Source organism: Phalacrocorax carbo, unplaced genomic scaffold (assembly GCF_963921805.1).
Source record: "Phalacrocorax carbo unplaced genomic scaffold, bPhaCar2.1 SCAFFOLD_65, whole genome shotgun sequence".
Classification (NCBI taxonomy): Eukaryota; Metazoa; Chordata; class Aves; order Suliformes; family Phalacrocoracidae; genus Phalacrocorax; species Phalacrocorax carbo.
This window is the reverse complement of record NW_026990413.1, coordinates 14,620-35,539: the sequence shown is the minus strand read 5'-3', so window position 1 is coordinate 35,539 and position 20,920 is coordinate 14,620. Positions and strand designations below refer to the sequence as shown.

Below are 20,920 nucleotides of genomic sequence, written 5' to 3'. Positions count from 1 at the left end.
TAAGCAAAACCTTGTTATTCCGGGCTACTGCATTTTTCTGTTATATTAGTGCCCCACAGGCCAGATATTACCCACACCAAAAGGCAATGTCCAAAGTTGTAACTGGGTCTCTGGGATATCTGGTGGAGCAAGCGCATGCAAAAGAATACTTGTGCTTTGCTCCTTGCTCTATGCTAAAGGCGCCTCTTCTAGGGTAAGAGTATTTTTTGCAAGAAACACTCAGAACATGGAGCTGCAGAAAAAAAAGGAGGAGAGAAGGGGAAAGAAGCATCTGAACGGCTAAATTGTGCCAGCAGCGCTGAGAGCGAGAGTCACGGTGAGTCCTGGGCCACTGGGGCCCCATTGCCTCTCTTGTGCGTCCTGGGCCCTCCCTGTCTCTCTCCTGGCCCCCTCTCTTTCCCCGCACCTTCTTTCTCCATCTAGCTCTGAGTGGCTGAATGCCTCCCTGTCTTTTCAGTCCTCTCTCTGTCCTGTAGCCTGTGGCTACTTTTTCTTTCTCTGCCTCTCTCCCTGGCTCTGGCTCTGTTTTTTTGTATTCCTCCTGCTCTGTCCTGTAGCCTGTCGGTATTTTGTCTTTCTCTGGCTCTCTTGGTGTGACTCCCTGTGTTACTGAAAAACGTGGTAAAATTGGAAACAACTCTGTAACTCCAATTTAGTATTAAAGAGCAGGCATTCTTTATTCACGGCGCCGGATGCACGGGGATCGCTCCTCCTAACGTGCGTACCTCACGCACCTTTCCCCTACAATTTATAGCTCAAAATTTTACGTAGTCAGACATATTCATTATTGTCCTGTCTACTGATTGGTACAAACTTGCTCTTTCCTTATGTAAATTACTGCGCAGGCTCGGTTGTCCTCTTCTGAGTAGGTGGTGTTACTTGAGTCGGTGGTGGTCCGTGAGTCGGTGGTCGCGATCTTCCCCCTGCCGGAATTACCTTTTGCCGTCTTGGCTCTTAATCTTGCCAGTCTTGGCTAGTTTTCTCAGTCCGCTACACGAAACCGCGTTTTGTCATCCTTTTCTGACAGAAGCACATTGCCTATTGTTCTGTTCACATTAATGATTACCTAGGGACTAAAATGCAGATCAACAGATACACTGATTCGTACGCTCCATGTTCCCATAGTGTAACAACGTCTCTGGTTGATTGATTTCATCGCTTTGGTTACACTTGTTCCTGTTGTTCTGTTTCTTCTTTTTTGGCTTTGTGTGATCCTGTTTTTCTCTGCCTCTCGCTTTTCCCAGCTCCCGTCCCTCACTTCTAATGCCCGTTATCCTTCACCAACTCACTCTTCCTTGGTTCCCGTCCCCGTTTCTGAATTCCTCCTGCTTTGCCACGTAGCCCGTGACATTTTCTTAATCTCTCTGTCTGCCTCAACGCTCCCCCCGCGCTTTTTATTCGTCTTCTCTGCTCTGTACCCTGCTACTGTTCTTGCCTTTCTGAGTTCTTCTCTGTCCAGCTCCCTTTCCCTATTCTTGAATTCCTGCTCTTCCTGCACCCACCGCTGTTTCCTGTGATCTCCATCTCTCTGTCCAGCTCCCTGTCCCTAGGTTTTAATTCCTGCCTCTGCCCACTGTAGCCTATCTAGATTTCTCTCGGCCCCTCTCTGTCCGGCTCTCTCTGTGTTCTAATTCCACGTAGACCCGTCCCTATTTAGAAATGTTTTTCTTTTCTTTCTGTACGCATTGCAGTTCCTTTTGCTCTCCATCTCCCTTTTGGTGTATTTTCTTTTTCCTCTGGCTCCCTGTCCCTAATTGTTAATTCTCTCCCTGCTCATGCTCTGTACCACGTAGCCCCGTGGTTCGTTTTGTGGTGTTCCCTTCCCTCCGTCGTTGCCTGTCTCGGCTCCCTGTCCCTGTGAATTCTTACTTCCCTCTCTGCCCTTTTCTTGTCTTTCTCCATCTTGCTCTGTCAGCTTTCTGCCCCTATTCTTCATTCGTCCCTCGCTGTCGTGCTGCCTGCCCCAGGTTCTTTGTGTGTTTCCAGCCTGCTCCACATCGTTCTTTCTTGGTCTCTGTCCTGCTCTTCCCTCTTTCTGCTGCCTCTCTTCCCCTCTCTGCTGCTTTTATCTCCACCTCTGACAGGCTCCCTCTCTGTGTTCTAATTCCACGGTCTCTGTCACGTAGACCCGTGCTGTTTGTTTGTCCTCATCTCTCTCTGTCCAGCTCCTTGCTGCTATGTTTTATTGCCCAATTTCCTCCCTCTCTGTCTTGCTAGCCCATTGCTGTTGGTTTTTCTTCGTTTGTCTCTGTCTGCCTCCCAGTGCCTGATCTTTAATTCCTCCTTCCCCATAGGCCGCTGTTCCTTTTTTCCATACTACATTGTGTTCTCTTTGGCATCTTTTCCTTATTCCTCGGTTCCCTCCTCGCTGCCCTGTGGACCGTCCCCATTTTATTGTTGCCTCTCCCTCCCTCTCTCTGGCTTCTTACCCCTGTTTTTTAAATTCCTCCCTCTCTTCCCTGGTGGCCGTGAGATCTTTAGCCTTTCTCCGTCTCTTTCTGCCCAGCTCTCTGTGTCTATTCGTTAATTCTTCCCTCTCTGCCCTGTAGCCTGTAGCTTTTGTCCTTTCTGGCTTCCCCATATCCCTATTTTAGAATTGGTTCTCTCTCTTCTTTCTGTACGCATTGCGATTCCTTTTGCTCTCCATCTCCCTTTTGGTGTATTTTCTTTTTCCTCTGGCTCCCTGTCCCTAATTGTTAATTCTCTCCCTGCTCATGCTCTGTACCACGTAGCCCCGTGGTTCGTTTTGTGGTGTTCCCTTCCCTCTGTCGTTGGCTGTCTCGGCTCCCTGTCCCTGTGGCTTCTTTCTTCCCTCTCTGCCCTGTTCTTGTCGCTTGTCTTTCTCCATCTTGCCCTGTCAGCTTTCTGCCCCAGTCTTCATTCGTCCCTCGCTGTCGTGCTGCCTGCCCCAGGTTCTTTGTGTGTTTCCAGCCTGCTCCACATCGTTCTTTCTTGGTCTCTGTCCTGCTCTTCCCTCTTTCTGCTGCCTCTCTTCCCCTCTCTGCTGCTTTTATCTCCACCTCTGACAGGCTCCCTCTCTGTGTTCTAATTCCACGGTCTCTGTCACGTAGACCCGTGCTGTTTGTTTGTCCTCATCTCTCTCTGTCCAGCTCCTTGCTGCTATGTTTTATTGCCCAATTTCCTCCCTCTCTGTCTTGCTAGCCCATTGCTGTTGGTTTTTCTTCGTTTGTCTCTGTCTGCCTCCCAGTGCCTGATCTTTAATTCCTCCTTCCCCCTAGGTCGCTGTTCCTTTTTTCCATACTACATTGTGTTCTCTTTGGCCTCTTTTCCTTATTCCTCGGTTCCCTCCTCGCTGCCCTGTGGCCCGTCCCCATTTTATTGTTGCCTCTCTCTCCCTCTCTCTGGCTTCTTGCCCCTGTTTTTTAAATTCTTCCCTCTCTTCCCTGGTGGCCGTGTGATCTTTAGCCTTTCTCCGTCTCTTTCTGCCCAGCTCTCTGTGTCTATTCGTTAATTCTTCCCTCTCTGCCCTGTAGCCTGTAGCTTTTGTCCTTTCTGGCTTCCCCATGTCCCTATTTTAGAATTGGTTCTCTCTCTTCTGTCTGTACGCATTGCGATTCCTTTTGCTCTCCATCTCCCTTTTGGTGTATTTTCTTTTTCCTCTGGCTCCCTGTCCCTAATTGTTAATTCTCTCCCTGCTCATGCTCTGTACCACGTTGCCCCGTGGTTCGTTTTGTGGTGTTCCCTTCCCTCTGTCGTTGGCTGTCTCGGCTCCCTGTCCCTGTGAATTCTTACTTCCCTCTCTGCCCTGTTCTTGTCGCTTTTCTTGTCTTTCTCCATCTTGCTCTGTCAGCTTTCTGCCCCTAGTCTTCATTCCTCCCTCGCTGTCGTGCTGCCTGCCCCAGGTTCTTTGTGTGTTTCCAGCCTGCTCCACATCGTTCTTTCTTGTCTCTGTCCTGCTCTTCCCTCTTTCTGCTGCCTCTCTTCCCCTCTCTGCTGCTTTTATCTCCACCTCTGACAGGCTCCCTCTCTGTGTTCTAATTCCACGTTCTCTGTCACGTAGACCCGTGCTGTTTGTTTGTCCTCATCTCTCTCTGTCCAGCTCCTTGCTGCTATGTTTTATTGCCCAATTTCCTCCCTCTCTGTCTTGCTAGCCCATTGCTGTTGGTTTTTCTTCGTTTGTCTCTGTCTGCCTCCCAGTGCCTGATCTTTAATTCCTCCTTCCCCATAGGCCGCTGTTCCTTTTTTCCATACTACATTGTGTTCTCTTTGGCATCTTTTCCTTATTCCTCGGTTCCCTCCTCGCTGCCCTGTGGCCCGTCCCCATTTTATTGTTGCCTCTCCCTCCCTCTCTCTGGCTTCTTACCCCTGTTTTTTAAATTCCTCCCTCTCTTCCCTGGTGGCCGTGAGATCTTTAGCCTTTCTCCGTCTCTTTCTGCCCAGCTCTCTGTGTCTATTCGTTAATTCTTCCCTCTCTGCCCTGTAGCCTGTAGCTTTTGTCCTTTCTGGCTTCCCCATGTCCCTATTTTAGAATTGGTTCTCTCTCTTCTTTCTGTACGCATTGCGATTCCTTTTGCTCTCCATCTCCCTTTTGGTGTATTTTCTTTTTCCTCTGGCTCCCTGTCCCTTAATTGTTAATTCTCTCCCTGCTCATGCTCTGTACCACGTAGCCCCGTGGTTCGTTTTGTGGTGTTCCCTTCCCTCTGTCGTTGGCTGTCTCGGCTCCCTGTCCCTGTGAATTCTTACTTCCCTCTCTGCCCTGTTCTTGTCGCTTTTCTTGTCTTTCTCCATCTTGCTCTGTCAGCTTTCTGCCCCTATACTTCATTCCTCCCTCGCTGTCGTGCTGCCTGCCCCAGGTTCTTTGTGTGTTTCCAGCCTGCTCCACATCGTTCTTTCTTGTCTCTGTCCTGCTCTTCCCTCTTTCTGCTGCCTCTCTTCCCCTCTCTGCTGCTTTTATCTCCGCCTCTGTCCGGCTCCCTCTCTCTGTGTTCTAATTCCACGTTCTCTGTCACGTAGACCCGTGCTGTTTGTTTGTCCTCATCTCTCTGTCCAGCTCCTTGCTGCTATGATTTATTGCCCAATTTCCTCCCTCTCTGTCTTGCTAGCCCATTGCTGTTGGTTTTTCTTCGTTTGTCTCTGTCTGCCTCCCAGTGCCTGATCTTTAATTCCTCCTTCCCCATAGGCCGCTGTTCCTTTTTTCCATACTACATTGTGTTCTCTTTGGCCTCTTTTCCTTATTCCTCGGTTCCCTCCTCGCTGCCCTGTGGCCCGTCCCCATTTTATTGTTGCCTCTCTCTCCCTCTCTCTGGCTTCTTGCCCCTGTTTTTTAAATTCTTCCCTCTCTTCCCTGGTGGCCGTGTGATCTTTAGCCTTTCTCCGTCTCTTTCTGCCCAGCTCTCTGTGTCTATTCGTTAATTCTTCCCTCTCTGCCCTGTAGCCTGTAGCTTTTGTCCTTTCTGGCTTCCCCATGTCCCTATTTTAGAATTGGTTCTCTCTTCTTTCTGTACGCATTGCGATTCCTTTTGCTCTCCATCTCCCTTTTGGTGTATTTTCTTTTTCCTCTGGCTCCCTGTCCCTAATTGTTAATTCTCTCCCTGCTCATGCTCTGTACCACGTAGCCCCGTGGTTCGTTTTGTGGTGTTCCCTTCCCTCCGCCGTTGCCTGTCTCGGTTCCCTGTCCCTGTGGCTTCTTTCTTCCCTCTCTGCCCTGTTCTTGTCGCTTTTCTTGTCTTTCTCCATCTTGCTCTGTCAGCTTTCTGCCCCTAGTCTTCATTCCTCCCTCGCTGTCGTGCTGCCTGCCCCAGGTTCTTTGTGTGTTTCCAGCCTGCTCCACATCGTTCTTTCTTGTCTCTGTCCTGCTCTTCCCTCTTTCTGCTGCCTCTCTTCCCCTCTCTGCTGCTTTTATCTCCACCTCTGTCCGGCTCCCTCTCTCTGTGTTCTAATTCCACGTTCTCTGTCACGTAGACCCGTGCTGTTTGTTTGTCCTCATCTCTCTGTCCAGCTCCTTGCTGCTATGATTTATTGCCCAATTTCCTCCCTCTCTGTCTTGCTAGCCCATTGCTGTTGGTTTTTCTTCGTTTGTCTCTGTCTGCCTCCCAGTGCCTGATCTTTAATTCCTCCTTCCCCATAGGCCGCTGTTCCTTTTTTCCATACTACATTGTGTTCTCTTTGGCATCTTTTCCTTATTCCTCGGTTCCCTCCTCTCTGCCCTGTGGCCCGTCCCCATTTTATTGTTGCCTCTCCCTCCCTCTCTCTGGCTTCTTACCCCTGTTTTTTAAATTCCTCCCTCTCTTCCCTGGTGGCCGTGAGATCTTTAGCCTTTCTCCGTCTCTTTCTGCCCAGCTCTCTGTGTCTATTCGTTAATTCTTCCCTCTCTGCCCTGTAGCCTGTAGCTTTTGTCCTTTCTGGCTTCCCCATGTCCCTATTTTAGAATTGGTTCTCTCTCTTCTTTCTGTACGCATTGCGATTCCTTTTGCTCTCCATCTCCCTTTTGGTGTATTTTCTTTTTCCTCTGGCTCCCTGTCCCTAATTGTTAATTCTCTCCCTGCTCATGCTCTGTACCACGTAGCCCCGTGGTTCGTTTTGTGGTGTTCCCTTCCCTCTGTCGTTGGCTGTCTCGGCTCCCTGTCCCTGTGAATTCTTACTTCCTTCTCTGCCCTGTTCTTGTCGCTTTTCTTGTCTTTCTCCATCTTGCTCTGTCAGCTTTCTGCCCCTATACTTCATTCCTCCCTCGCTGTCGTGCTGCCTGCCCCAGGTTCTTTGTGTGTTTCCAGCCTGCTCCACATCGTTCTTTCTTGTCTCTGTCCTGCTCTTCCCTCTTTCTGCTGCCTCTCTTTCCCTCTCTGCTGCTTTTATCTCCACCTCTGTCCGGCTCCTTCTCTCTGTGTTCTAATTCCACGTTCTCTGTCACGTAGACCCGTGCTGTTTGTTTGTCCTCATCTCTCTGTCCAGCTCCTTGCTGCTATGATTTATTGCCCAATTTCCTCCCTCTCTGTCTTGCTAGCCCATTGCTGTTGGTTTTTCTTCGTTTGTCTCTGTCTGCCTCCCAGTGCCTGATCTTTAATTCCTCCTTCCCCATAGGCCGCTGTTCCTTTTTTCCATACTACATTGTGTTCTCTTTGGCCTCTTTTCCTTATTCCTCGGTTCCCTCCTCGCTGCCCTGTGGCCCGTCCCCATTTTATTGTTGCCTCTCTCTCCCTCTCTCTGGCTTCTTGCCCCTGTTTTTTAAATTCTTCCCTCTCTTCCCTGGTGGCCGTGTGATCTTTAGCCTTTCTCCGTCTCTTTCTGCCCAGCTCTCTGTGTCTATTCGTTAATTCTTCCCTCTCTGCCCTGTAGCCTGTAGCTTTTGTCCTTTCTGGCTTCCCCATGTCCCTATTTTAGAATTGGTTCTCTCTTCTTTCTGTACGCATTGCGATTCCTTTTGCTCTCCATCTCCCTTTTGGTGTATTTTCTTTTTCCTCTGGCTCCCTGTCCCTAATTGTTAATTCTCTCCCTGCTCATGCTCTGTACCACGTAGCCCCGTGGTTCGTTTTGTGGTGTTCCCTTCCCGGCCCCTTCCCTCCGCCGTTGCCTGTCTCGGTTCCCTGTCCCTGTGGCTTCTTTCTTCCCTCTCTGCCCTGTTCTTGTCGCTTTTCTTGTCTTTCTCCATCTTGCTCTGTCAGCTTTCTGCCCCAGTCTTCATTCCTCCCTCGCTGTCGTGCTGCCTGCCCCAGGTTCTTTGTGTGTTTCCAGCCTGCTCCACATCGTTCTTTCTTGGTCTCTGTCCTGCTCTTCCCTCTTTCTGCTGCCTCTCTTCCCCTCTCTGCTGCTTTTATCTCCACCTCTGACAGGCTCCCTCTCTGTGTTCTAATTCCACGGTCTCTGTCACGTAGACCCGTGCTGTTTGTTTGTCCTCATCTCTCTGTCCAGCTCCTTGCTGCTATGTTTTATTGCCCAATTTCCTCCCTCTCTGTCTTGCTAGCCCATTGCTGTTGGTTTTTCTTCGTTTGTCTCTGTCTGCCTCCCAGTGCCTGATCTTTAATTCCTCCTTCCCCATAGGCCGCTGTTCCTTTTTTCCATACTACATTGTGTTCTCTTTGGCCTCTTTTCCTTATTCCTCGGTTCCCTCCTCGCTGCCCTGTGGCCCGTCCCCATTTTATTGTTGCCTCTCTCTCCCTCTCTCTGGCTTCTTGCCCCTGTTTTTTAAATTCCTCCCTCTCTTCCCTGGTGGCCGTGTGATCTTTAGCCTTTCTCCGTCTCTTTCTGCCCAGCTCTCTGTGTCTATTCGTTAATTCTTCCCTCTCTGCCCTGTAGCCTGTAGCTTTTGTCCTTTCTGGCTTCCCCATGTCCCTATTTTAGAATTGGTTCTCTCTTCTTTCTGTACGCATTGCGATTCCTTTTGCTCTCCATCTCCCTTTTGGTGTATTTTCTTTTTCCTCTGGCTCCCTGTCCCTAATTGTTAATTCTCTCCCTGCTCATGCTCTGTACCACGTTGCCCCGTGGTTCGTTTTGTGGTGTTCCCTTCCCGGCCCCTTCCCTCCGCCGTTGTCTGTCTCGGTTCCCTGTCCCTGTGGCTTCTTTCTTCCCTCTCTGCCCTGTTCTTGTCGCTTTTCTTGTCTTTCTCCATCTTGCTCTGTCAGCTTTCTGCCCCAGTCTTCATTCCTCCCTCGCTGTCGTGCTGCCTGCCCCAGGTTCTTTGTGTGTTTCCAGCCTGCTCCACATCGTTCTTTCTTGGTCTCTGTCCTGCTCTTCCCTCTTTCTGCTGCCTCTCTTCCCCTCTCTGCTGCTTTTATCTCCACCTCTGACAGGCTCCCTCTCTGTGTTCTACTTCCACGTTCTCTGTCACGTAGACCCGTGCTGTTTGTTTGTCCTCATCTCTCTCTGTCCAGCTCCTTGCTGCTATGTTTTATTGCCCAATTTCCTCCCTCTCTGTCTTGCTAGCCCATTGCTGTTGGTTTTTCTTCGTTTGTCTCTGTCTGCCTCCCAGTGCCTGATCTTTAATTCCTCCTTCCCCATAGGCCGCTGTTCCTTTTTTCCATACTACATTGTGTTCTCTTTGGCATCTTTTCCTTATTCCTCGGTTCCCTCCTCGCTGCCCTGTGGCCCGTCCCCATTTTATTGTTGCCTCTCCCTCCCTCTCTCTGGCTTCTTACCCCTGTTTTTTAAATTCCTCCCTCTCTTCCCTGGTGGCCGTGAGATCTTTAGCCTTTCTCCGTCTCTTTCTGCCCAGCTCTCTGTGTCTATTCGTTAATTCTTCCCTCTCTGCCCTGTAGCCTGTAGCTTTTGTCCTTTCTGGCTTCCCCATGTCCCTATTTTAGAATTGGTTCTCTCTCTTCTTTCTGTACGCATTGCGATTCCTTTTGCTCTCCATCTCCCTTTTGGTGTATTTTCTTTTTCCTCTGGCTCCCTGTCCCTAATTGTTAATTCTCTCCCTGCTCATGCTCTGTACCACGTAGCCCCGTGGTTCGTTTTGTGGTGTTCCCTTCCCTCTGTCGTTGGCTGTCTCGGCTCCCTGTCCCTGTGAATACTTACTTCCCTCTCTGCCCTGTTCTTGTCGCTTTTCTTGTCTTTCTCCATCTTGCTCTGTCAGCTTTCTGCCCCTAGTCTTCATTCCTCCCTCGCTGTCGTGCTGCCTGCCCCAGGTTCTTTGTGTGTTTCCAGCCTGCTCCACATCGTTCTTTCTTGGTCTCTGTCCTGCTCTTCCCTCTTTCTGCTGCCTCTCTTCCCCTCTCTGCTGCTTTTATCTCCACCTCTGACAGGCTCCCTCTCTGTGTTCTAATTCCACGGTCTCTGTCACGTAGACCCGTGCTGTTTGTTTGTCCTCATCTCTCTCTGTCCAGCTCCTTGCTGCTATGATTTATTGCCCAATTTCCTCCCTCTCTGTCTTGCTAGCCCATTGCTGTTGGTTTTTCTTCGTTTGTCTCTGTCTGCCTCCCAGTGCCTGATCTTTAATTCCTCCTTCCCCATAGGCCGCTGTTCCTTTTTTCCATACTACATTGTGTTCTCTTTGGCATCTTTTCCTTATTCCTCGGTTCCCTCCTCGCTGCCCTGTGGCCCGTCCCCATTTTATTGTTGGCTCTCCCTCCCTCTCTCTGGCTTCTTACCCCTGTTTTTTAAATTCTTCCCTCTCTTCCCTGGTGGCCGTGTGATCTTTAGCCTTTCTCCGTCTCTTTCTGCCCAGCTCTCTGTGTCTATTCGTTAATTCTTCCCTCTCTGCCCTGTAGCCTGTAGCTTTTGTCCTTTCTGGCTTCCCCATGTCCCTATTTTACAATTGGTTCTCTCTTCTTTCTGTACGCATTGCGATTCCTTTTGCTCTCCATCTCCCTTTTGGTGTATTTTCTTTTTCCTCTGGCTCCCTGTCCCTAATTGTTAATTCTCTCCCTGCTCATGCTCTGTACCACGTTGCCCCGTGGTTCGTTTTGTGGTGTTCCCTTCCCGGCCCCTTCCCTCCGCCGTTGCCTGTCTCGGTTCCCTGTCCCTGTGGCTTCTTTCTTCCCTCTCTGCCCTGTTCTTGTCGCTTTTCTTGTCTTTCTCCATCTTGCTCTGTCAGCTTTCTGCCCCAGTCTTCATTCCTCCCTCGCTGTCATGCTGCCTGCCCCAGGTTCTTTGTGTGTTTCCAGCCTGCTCCACATCGTTCTTTCTTGGTCTCTGTCCTGCTCTTCCCTCTTTCTGCTTCCTCTCTTCCCCTCTCTGCTGCTTTTATCTCCACCTCTGACAGGCTCCCTCTCTGTGTTCTAATTCCACGTTCTCTGTCACGTAGACCCGTGCTGTTTGTTTGTCCTCATCTCTCTCTGTCCAGCTCCTTGCTGCTATGTTTTATTGCCCAATTTCCTCCCTCTCTGTCTTGCTAGCCCATTGCTGTTGGTTTTTCTTCGTTTGTCTCTGTCTGCCTCCCAGTGCCTGATCTTTAATTCCTCCTTCCCCATAGGCCGCTGTTCCTTTTTTCCATACTACATTGTGTTCTCTTTGGCATCTTTTCCTTATTCCTCGGTTCCCTCCTCGCTGCCCTGTGGCCCGTCCCCATTTTATTGTTGCCTCTCCCTCCCTCTCTCTGGCTTCTTACCCCTGTTTTTTAAATTCCTCCCTCTCTTCCCTGGTGGCCGTGTGATCTTTAGCCTTTCTCCGTCTCTTTCTGCCCAGCTCTCTGTGTCTATTCGTTAATTCTTCCCTCTCTGCCCTGTAGCCTGTAGCTTTTGTCCTTTCTGGCTTCCCCATGTCCCTATTTTAGAATTGGTTCTCTCTTCTTTCTGTACGCATTGCGATTCCTTTTGCTCTCCATCTCCCTTTTGGTGTATTTTCTTTTTCCTCTGGCTCCCTGTCCCTAATTGTTAATTCTCTCCCTGCTCATGCTCTGTACCACGTTGCCCCGTGGTTCGTTTTGTGGTGTTCCCTTCCCGGCCCCTTCCCTCCGCCGTTGCCTGTCTCGGTTCCCTGTCCCTGTGGCTTCTTTCTTCCCTCTCTGCCCTGTTCTTGTCGCTTTTCTTGTCTTTCTCCATCTTGCTCTGTCAGCTTTCTGCCCCTATACTTCATTCCTCCCTCGCTGTCGTGCTGCCTGCCCCAGGTTCTTTGTGTGTTTCCAGCCTGCTCCACATCGTTCTTTCTTGTCTCTGTCCTGCTCTTCCCACTTTCTGCTGCCTCTCTTCCCCTCTCTGCTGCTTTTATCTCCACCTCTGACAGGCTCCCTCTCTGTGTTCTAATTCCACGTTCTCTGTCACGTAGACCCGTGCTGTTTGTTTGTCCTCATCTCTCTGTCCAGCTCCTTGCTGCTATGTTTTATTGCCCAATTTCCTCCCTCTCTGTCTTGCTAGCCCATTGCTGTTGGTTTTTCTTCGTTTGTCTCTGTCTGCCTCCCAGTGCCTGATCTTTAATTCCTCCTTCCCCATAGGCCGCTGTTCCTTTTTTCCATACTACATTGTGTTCTCTTTGGCCTCTTTCTCATTCCTCGGTTCCCTCCTCGCTGCCCTGTGGACCGTCCCCATTTTATTGTTGCCTCTCCCTCCCTCTCTCTGGCTTCTTACCCCTGTTTTTTAAATTCCTCCCTCTCTTCCCTGGTGGCCGTGAGATCTTTAGCCTTTCTCCGTCTCTTTCTGCCCAGCTCTCTGTGTCTATTCGTTAATTCTTCCCTCTCTGCCCTGTAGCCTGTAGCTTTTGTCCTTTCTGGCTTCCCCATGTCCCTATTTTAGAATTGGTTCTCTCTCTTCTTTCTGTACGCATTGCGATTCCTTTTGCTCTCCATCAACCTTTTGGTGTATTTTCTTTTTCCTCTGGCTCCCTGTCCCTAATTGTTAATTCCCTCCCTGCTCATGCTCTGTACCACGTAGCCCCGTGGTTCGTTTTGTGGTGTTCCCTCCCCGGCCCCTTCCCTCCGTCGTTGCCTGTCTAGGCTCCCTGTCCCTGTGGCTTCTTTCTTCCCTCTCTGCCCTGTTCTTGTCGCTTTTCTTGTCTTTCTCCATCTTGCTCTGTCAGCTTTCTGCCCCTAGTCTTCATTCCTCCCTCGCTGTCGTGCTGCCTGCCCCAGGTTCTTTGTGTGTTTCCAGCCTGCTCCTCATCGTTCTTTCTTGGTCTCTGTCCTGCTCTTCCCTCTTTCTGCTGCCTCTCTTCCCCTCTCTGCTGCTTTTATCTCCACCTCTGACAGGCTCCCTCTCTGTGTTCTAATTCCACGTTCTCTGTCACGTAGACCCGTGCTGTTTGTTTGTCCTCATCTCTCTGTCCAGCTCCTTGCTGCTATGTTTTATTGCCCAATTTCCTCCCTCTCTGTCTTGCTAGCCCATTGCTGTTGGTTTTTCTTCGTTTGTCTCTGTCTGCCTCCCAGTGCCTGATCTTTAATTCCTCCTTCCCCATAGGCCGCTGTTCCTTTTTTCCATACTACATTGTGTTCTCTTTGGCCTCTTTCTCATTCCTCGGTTCCCTCCTCGCTGCCCTGTGGACCGTCCCCATTTTATTGTTGCCTCTCCCTCCCTCTCTCTGGCTTCTTACCCCTGTTTTTTAAATTCCTCCCTCTCTTCCCTGGTGGCCGTGAGATCTTTAGCCTTTCTCCGTCTCTTTCTGCCCAGCTCTCTGTGTCTATTCGTTAATTCTTCCCTCTCTGCCCTGTAGCCTGTAGCTTTTGTCCTTTCTGGCTTCCCCATGTCCCTATTTTAGAATTGTTTCTCTCTCTTCTTTCTGTACGCATTGCGATTCCTTTTGCTCTCCATCAACCTTTTGGTGTATTTTCTTTTTCCTCTGGCTCCCTGTCCCTAATTGTTAATTCCCTCCCTGCTCATGCTCTGTACCACGTAGCCCCGTGGTTCGTTTTGTGGTGTTCCCTCCCCGGCCCCTTCCCTCCGTCGTTGCCTGTCTAGGCTCCCTGTCCCTGTGGCTTCTTTCTTCCCTCTCTGCCCTGTTCTTGTCGCTTTTCTTGTCTTTCTCCATCTTGCTCTGTCAGCTTTCTGCCCCTAGTCTTCATTCCTCCCTCGCTGTCGTGCTGCCTGCCCCAGGTTCTTTGTGTGTTTCCAGCCTGCTCCACATCGTTCTTTCTTGTCTCTGTCCTGCTCTTCCCACTTTCTGCTGCCTCTCTTCCCCTCTCTGCTGCTTTTATCTCCACCTCTGACAGGCTCCCTCTCTGTGTTCTAATTCCACGTTCTCTGTCACGTAGACCCGTGCTGTTTGTTTGTCCTCATCTCTCTCTGTCCAGCTCCTTGCTGCTATGATTTATTGCCCAATTTCCTCCCTCTCTGTCTTGCTAGCCCATTGCTGTTGGTTTTTCTTCGTTTGTCTCTGTCTGCCTCCCAGTGCCTGATCTTTAATTCCTCCTTCCCCATAGGCCGCTGTTCCTTTTTTCCATACTACATTGTGTTCTCTTTGGCATCTTTTCCTTATTCCTCGGTTCCCTCCTCGCTGCCCTGTGGCCCGTCCCCATTTTATTGTTGCCTCTCCCTCCCTCTCTCTGGCTTTTTACCCCTGTTTTTTAAATTCTTCCCTCTCTTCCCTGGTGGCCGTGTGATCTTTAGCCTTTCTCTGTCTCTTTCTGCCCAGCTCTCTGTGTCTATTCGTTAATTCTTCCCTCTCTGCCCTGTAGCCTGCAGCTTTTGTCCTTTCTGGCTTCCCCATGTCCCTATTTTAGAATTGGTTCTCTCTTCTTTCTGTACGCATTGCGATTCCTTTTGCTCTCCATCTCCCTTTTGGTGTATTTTCTTTTTCCTCTGGCTCCCTGTCCCTAATTGTTAATTCTCTCCCTGCTCATGCTCTGTACCACGTTGCCCCGTGGTTCGTTTTGTGGTGTTCCCTTCCCGGCCCCTTCCCTCCGCCGTTGCCTGTCTCGGTTCCCTGTCCCTGTGGCTTCTTTCTTCCCTCTCTGCCCTGTTCTTGTCGCTTTTCTTGTCTTTCTCCATCTTGCTCTGTCAGCTTTCTGCCCCTAGTCTTCATTCCTCCCTCGCTGTCGTGCTGCCTGCCCCAGGTTCTTTGTGTGTTTCCAGCCTGCTCCTCATCGTTCTTTCTTGGTCTCTGTCCTGCTCTTCCCTCTTTCTGCTGCCTCTCTTCCCCTCTCTGCTGCTTTTATCTCCACCTCTGACAGGCTCCCTCTCTGTGTTCTAATTCCACGTTCTCTGTCACGTAGACCCGTGCTGTTTGTTTGTCCTCATCTCTCTGTCCAGCTCCTTGCTGCTATGTTTTATTGCCCAATTTCCTCCCTCTCTGTCTTGCTAGCCCATTGCTGTTGGTTTTTCTTCGTTTGTCTCTGTCTGCCTCCCAGTGCCTGATCTTTAATTCCTCCTTCCCCATAGGCCGCTGTTCCTTTTTTCCATACTACATTGTGTTCTCTTTGGCCTCTTTCTCATTCCTCGGTTCCCTCCTCGCTGCCCTGTGGACCGTCCCCATTTTATTGTTGCCTCTCCCTCCCTCTCTCTGGCTTCTTACCCCTGTTTTTTAAATTCCTCCCTCTCTTCCCTGGTGGCCGTGAGATCTTTAGCCTTTCTCCGTCTCTTTCTGCCCAGCTCTCTGTGTCTATTCGTTAATTCTTCCCTCTCTGCCCTGTAGCCTGTAGCTTTTGTCCTTTCTGGCTTCCCCATGTCCCTATTTTAGAATTGTTTCTCTCTCTTCTTTCTGTACGCATTGCGATTCCTTTTGCTCTCCATCAACCTTTTGGTGTATTTTCTTTTTCCTCTGGCTCCCTGTCCCTAATTGTTAATTCCCTCCCTGCTCATGCTCTGTACCACGTAGCCCCGTGGTTCGTTTTGTGGTGTTCCCTCCCCGGCCCCTTCCCTCCGTCGTTGCCTGTCTAGGCTCCCTGTCCCTGTGGCTTCTTTCTTCCCTCTCTGCCCTGTTCTTGTCGCTTTTCTTGTCTTTCTCCATCTTGCTCTGTCAGCTTTCTGCCCCTAGTCTTCATTCCTCCCTCGCTGTCGTGCTGCCTGCCCCAGGTTCTTTGTGTGTTTCCAGCCTGCTCCACATCGTTCTTTCTTGTCTCTGTCCTGCTCTTCCCACTTTCTGCTGCCTCTCTTCCCCTCTCTGCTGCTTTTATCTCCACCTCTGACAGGCTCCCTCTCTGTGTTCTAATTCCACGGTCTCTGTCACGTAGACCCGTGCTGTTTGTTTGTCCTCATCTCTCTCTGTCCAGCTCCTTGCTGCTATGATTTATTGCCCAATTTCCTCCCTCTCTGTCTTGCTAGCCCATTGCTGTTGGTTTTTCTTCGTTTGTCTCTGTCTGCCTCCCAGTGCCTGATCTTTAATTCCTCCTTCCCCATAGGCCGCTGTTCCTTTTTTCCATACTACATTGTGTTCTCTTTGGCATCTTTTCCTTATTCCTCGGTTCCCTCCTCGCTGCCCTGTGGCCCGTCCCCATTTTATTGTTGCCTCTCCCTCCCTCTCTCTGGCTTTTTACCCCTGTTTTTTAAATTCTTCCCTCTCTTCCCTGGTGGCCGTGTGATCTTTAGCCTTTCTCTGTCTCTTTCTGCCCAGCTCTCTGTGTCTATTCGTTAATTCTTCCCTCTCTGCCCTGTAGCCTGTAGCTTTTGTCCTTTCTGGCTTCCCCATGTCCCTATTTTAGAATTGGTTCTCTCTTCTTTCTGTACGCATTGCGATTCCTTTTGCTCTCCATCTCCCTTTTGGTGTATTTTCTTTTTCCTCTGGCTCCCTGTCCCTAATTGTTAATTCTCTCCCTGCTCATGCTCTGTACCACGTTGCCCCGTGGTTCGTTTTGTGGTGTTCCCTTCCCGGCCCCTTCCCTCCGCCGTTGCCTGTCTCGGTTCCCTGTCCCTGTGGCTTCTTTCTTCCCTCTCTGCCCTGTTCTTGTCGCTTTTCTTGTCTTTCTCCATCTTGCTCTGTCAGCTTTCTGCCCCTAGTCTTCATTCCTCCCTCGCTGTCGTGCTGCCTGCCCCAGGTTCTTTGTGTGTTTCCAGCCTGCTCCTCATCGTTCTTTCTTGGTCTCTGTCCTGCTCTTCCCTCTTTCTGCTGCCTCTCTTCCCCTCTCTGCTGCTTTTATCTCCACCTCTGACAGGCTCCCTCTCTGTGTTCTAATTCCACGTTCTCTGTCACGTAGACCCGTGCTGTTTGTTTGTCCTCATCTCTCTGTCCAGCTCCTTGCTGCTATGTTTTATTGCCCAATTTCCTCCCTCTCTGTCTTGCTAGCCCATTGCTGTTGGTTTTTCTTCGTTTGTCTCTGTCTGCCTCCCAGTGCCTGATCTTTAATTCCTCCTTCCCCATAGGCCGCTGTTCCTTTTTTCCATACTACATTGTGTTCTCTTTGGCCTCTTTCTCATTCCTCGGTTCCCTCCTCGCTGCCCTGTGGACCGTCCCCATTTTATTGTTGCCTCTCCCTCCCTCTCTCTGGCTTCTTACCCCTGTTTTTTAAATTCCTCCCTCTCTTCCCTGGTGGCCGTGAGATCTTTAGCCTTTCTCCGTCTCTTTCTGCCCAGCTCTCTGTGTCTATTCGTTAATTCTTCCCTCTCTGCCCTGTAGCCTGTAGCTTTTGTCCTTTCTGGCTTCCCCATGTCCCTATTTTAGAATTGTTTCTCTCTCTTCTTTCTGTACGCATTGCGATTCCTTTTGCTCTCCATCAACCTTTTGGTGTATTTTCTTTTTCCTCTGGCTCCCTGTCCCTAATTGTTAATTCCCTCCCTGCTCATGCTCTGTACCACGTAGCCCCGTGGTTCGTTTTGTGGTGTTCCCTCCCCGGCCCCTTCCCTCCGTCGTTGCCTGTCTAGGCTCCCTGTCCCTGTGGCTTCTTTCTTCCCTCTCTGCCCTGTTCTTGTCGCTTTTCTTGTCTTTCTCCATCTTGCTCTGTCAGCTTTCTGCCCCTAGTCTTCATTCCTCCCTCGCTGTCGTGCTGCCTGCCCCAGGTTCTTTGTGTGTTTCCAGCCTGCTCCACATCGTTCTTTCTTGTCTCTGTCCTGCTCTTCCCACTTTCTGCTGCCTCTCTTCCCCTCTCTGCTGCTTTTATCTCCACCTCTGACAGGCTCCCTCTCTGTGTTCTAATTCCACGGTCTCTGTCACGTAGACCCGTGCTGTTTGTTTGTCCTCATCTCTCTCTGTCCAGCTCCTTGCTGCTATGATTTATTGCCCAATTTCCTCCCTCTCTGTCTTGCTAGCCCATTGCTGTTGGTTTTTCTTCGTTTGTCTCTGTCTGCCTCCCAGTGCCTGATCTTTAATTCCTCCTTCCCCATAGGCCGCTGTTCCTTTTTTCCATACTACATTGTGTTCTCTTTGGCATCTTTTCCTTATTCCTCGGTTCCCTCCTCGCTGCCCTGTGGCCCGTCCCCATTTTATTGTTGCCTCTCCCTCCCTCTCTCTGGCTTTTTACCCCTGTTTTTTAAATTCTTCCCTCTCTTCCCTGGTGGCCGTGTGATCTTTAGCCTTTCTCTGTCTCTTTCTGCCCAGCTCTCTGTGTCTATTCGTTAATTCTTCCCTCTCTGCCCTGTAGCCTGTAGCTTTTGTCCTTTCTGGCTTCCCCATGTCCCTATTTTAGAATTGGTTCTCTCTTCTTTCTGTACGCATTGCGATTCCTTTTGCTCTCCATCTCCCTTTTGGTGTATTTTCTTTTTCCTCTGGCTCCCTGTCCCTAATTGTTAATTCTCTCCCTGCTCATGCTCTGTACCACGTTGCCCCGTGGTTCGTTTTGTGGTGTTCCCTTCCCGGCCCCTTCCCTCCGCCGTTGCCTGTCTCGGTTCCCTGTCCCTGTGGCTTCTTTCTTCCCTCTCTGCCCTGTTCTTGTCGCTTTTCTTGTCTTTCTCCATCTTGCTCTGTCAGCTTTCTGCCCCTAGTCTTCATTCCTCCCTCGCTGTCGTGCTGCCTGCCCCAGGTTCTTTGTGTGTTTCCAGCCTGCTCCTCATCGTTCTTTCTTGGTCTCTGTCCTGCTCTTCCCTCTTTCTGCTGCCTCTCTTCCCCTCTCTGCTGCTTTTATCTCCACCTCTGACAGGCTCCCTCTCTGTGTTCTAATTCCACGTTCTCTGTCACGTAGACCCGTGCTGTTTGTTTGTCCTCATCTCTCTGTCCAGCTCCTTGCTGCTATGTTTTATTGCCCAATTTCCTCCCTCTCTGTCTTGCTAGCCCATTGCTGTTGGTTTTTCTTCGTTTGTCTCTGTCTGCCTCCCAGTGCCTGATCTTTAATTCCTCCTTCCCCATAGGCCGCTGTTCCTTTTTTCCATACTACATTGTGTTCTCTTTGGCCTCTTTCTCATTCCTCGGTTCCCTCCTCGCTGCCCTGTGGACCGTCCCCATTTTATTGTTGCCTCTCCCTCCCTCTCTCTGGCTTCTTGCCCCTGTTTTTTAAATTCTTCCCTCTCTTCCCTGGTGGCCGTGTGATCTTTAGCCTTTCTCCGTCTCTTTCTGCCCAGCTCTCTGTGTCTATTCGTTAATTCTTCCCTCTCTGCCCTGTAGCCTGTAGCTTTTGTCCTTTCTGGCTTCCCCATGTCCCTATTTTAGAATTGGTTCTCTCTTCTTTCTGTACGCATTGCGATTCCTTTTGCTCTCCGTCTCCCTTTTGGTGTATTTTCTTTTTCCTCTGGCTCCCTGTCCCTAATTGTTAATTCCCTCCCTGCTCATGCTCTGTACCACGTAGCCCCGTCGTTCGTTTTGTGGTTTTCCCTCCCCGGCCCCTTCCCTCTGTCGTTGGCTGTCTCGGCTCCCTGTCCCTGTGGCTTCTTTCTTCCCTCTCTGCCCTGTTCTTGTCGCTTTTCTTGTCTTTCTCCATCTTGCTCTGTCAGCTTTCTGCCCCTAGTCTTCATTCCTCCCTCGCTGTCGTGCTGCCTGCCCCAGGTTCTTTGTGTGTTTCCAGCCTGCTCCTCATCGTTCTTTCTTGGTCTCTGTCCTGCTCTTCCCTCTTTCTGCTGCCTCTCTTCCCCTCTCTGCTGCTTTTATCTCCACCTCTGACAGGCTCCCTCTCTGTGTTCTAATTCCACGGTCTCTGTCACGTAGACCCGTGCTGTTTGTTTGTCCTCATCTCTCTCTGTCCAGCTCCTTGCTGCTATGATTTATTGCCCAATTTCCTCCCTCTCTGTCTTGCTAGCCCATTGCTGTTGGTTTTTCTTCGTTTGTCTCTGTCTGCCTCCCAGTGCCTGATCTTTAATTCCTCCTTCCCCATAGGCCGCTGTTCCTTTTTTCCATACTACATTGTGTTCTCTTTGGCATCTTTTCCTTATTCCTTGGTTCCCTCCTCGCTGCCCTGTGGACCGTCCCCATTTTATTGTTGCCTCTCCCTCCCTCTCTCTCCGGCTTCTTACCCCTGTTTTTTAAATTCCTCCCTCTCTTCCCTGGTGGCCGTGTGATCTTTAGCCTTTCTCCGTCTCTTTCTGCCCAGCTCTCTGTGTCTATTCGTTAATTCTTCCCTCTCTGCCCTGTAGCCTGTAGCTTTTGTCCTTTCTGGCTTCCCCATGTCCCTATTTTAGAATTGGTTCTCTCTTCTTTCTGTACGCATTGCGATTCCTTTTGCTCTCCATCTCCCTTTTGGTGTATTTTCTTTTTCCTCTGGCTCCCTGTCCCTAATTGTTAATTCTCTCCCTGCTCATGCTCTGTACCACGTAGCCCCGTGGTTCGTTTTTTTGGTGTTCCCTTCCCTCTGTCGTTGGCTGTCTCGGCTCCCTGTCCCTGTGAATTCTTACTTCCCTCTCTGCCCTGTTCTTGTCGCTTTTCTTGTCTTTCTCCATCTTGCTCTGTCAGCTTTCTGCCCCTAGTCTTCATTCCTCCCTCGCTGTCGTGCTGCCTGCCCCAGGTTCTTTGTGTGTTTCCAGCCTGCTCCACATCGTTCTTTCTTGGTCTCTGTCCTGCTCTTCCCTCTTTCTGCTGCCTCTCTTCCCCTCTCTGCTGCTTTTATCTCCACCTCTGACAGGCTCCCTCTCTGTGTTCTAATTCCACGGTCTCTGTCACGTAGACCCGTGCTGTTTGTTTGTCCTCATCTCTCTCTGTCCAGCTCCTTGCTGCTATGATTTATTGCCCAATTTCCTCCCTCTCTGTCTTGCTAGCCCATTGCTGTTGGTTTGTTTTCACTTGTTTCTTCGTTTGTCTCTGTCTGCCTCCCAGTGCCTGATCTTTAATTCCTCCTTCCCCCTAGGCCGCTGTTCCTTTTTTCCATACTACATTGTGTTCTCTTTGGCATCTTTTCCTTATTCCTCGGTTCCCTCCTCGCTGCCCTGTGGCCCGTCCCCATTTTATTGTTGCCTCTCCCTCCCTCTCTCTGGCTTCTTACCCCTGTTTTTTAAATTCCTCCCTCTCTTCCCTGGTGGCCGTGAGATCTTTAGCCTTTCTCCGTCTCTTTCTGCCCAGCTCTCTGTGTCTATTCGTTAATTCTTCCCTCTCTGCCCTGTAGCCTGTAGCTTTTGTCCTTTCTGGCTTCCCCATGTCCCTATTTTAGAATTGTTTCTCTCTCTTCTTTCTGTACGCATTGCGATTCCTTTTGCTCTCCATCTCCCTTTTGGTGTATTTTCTTTTTCCTCTGGCTCCCTGTCCCTAATTGTTAATTCTCTCCCTGCTCATGCTCTGTACCACGTAGCCCCGTGGTTGTTTTGTGGTGTTCCCTTCC

General features: G+C 50.1%; 1 long non-coding RNA gene across 2 annotated transcripts in view; it reads left to right on the top strand.

Moving 5' to 3' along the window:
* Positions 1-233: 233 nt before the first annotated feature.
* The window catches only part of LOC135311182 (uncharacterized), a 32,268-nt gene continuing 11,581 nt past the window's right edge, over positions 234-20,920 (top strand). For both annotated transcript variants that reach the window (XR_010370990.1, XR_010370989.1), the window contains exon 1: positions 234-316. This is a non-coding gene — a long non-coding RNA (uncharacterized LOC135311182). The remainder of the gene's footprint in view (positions 317-20,920) is intronic.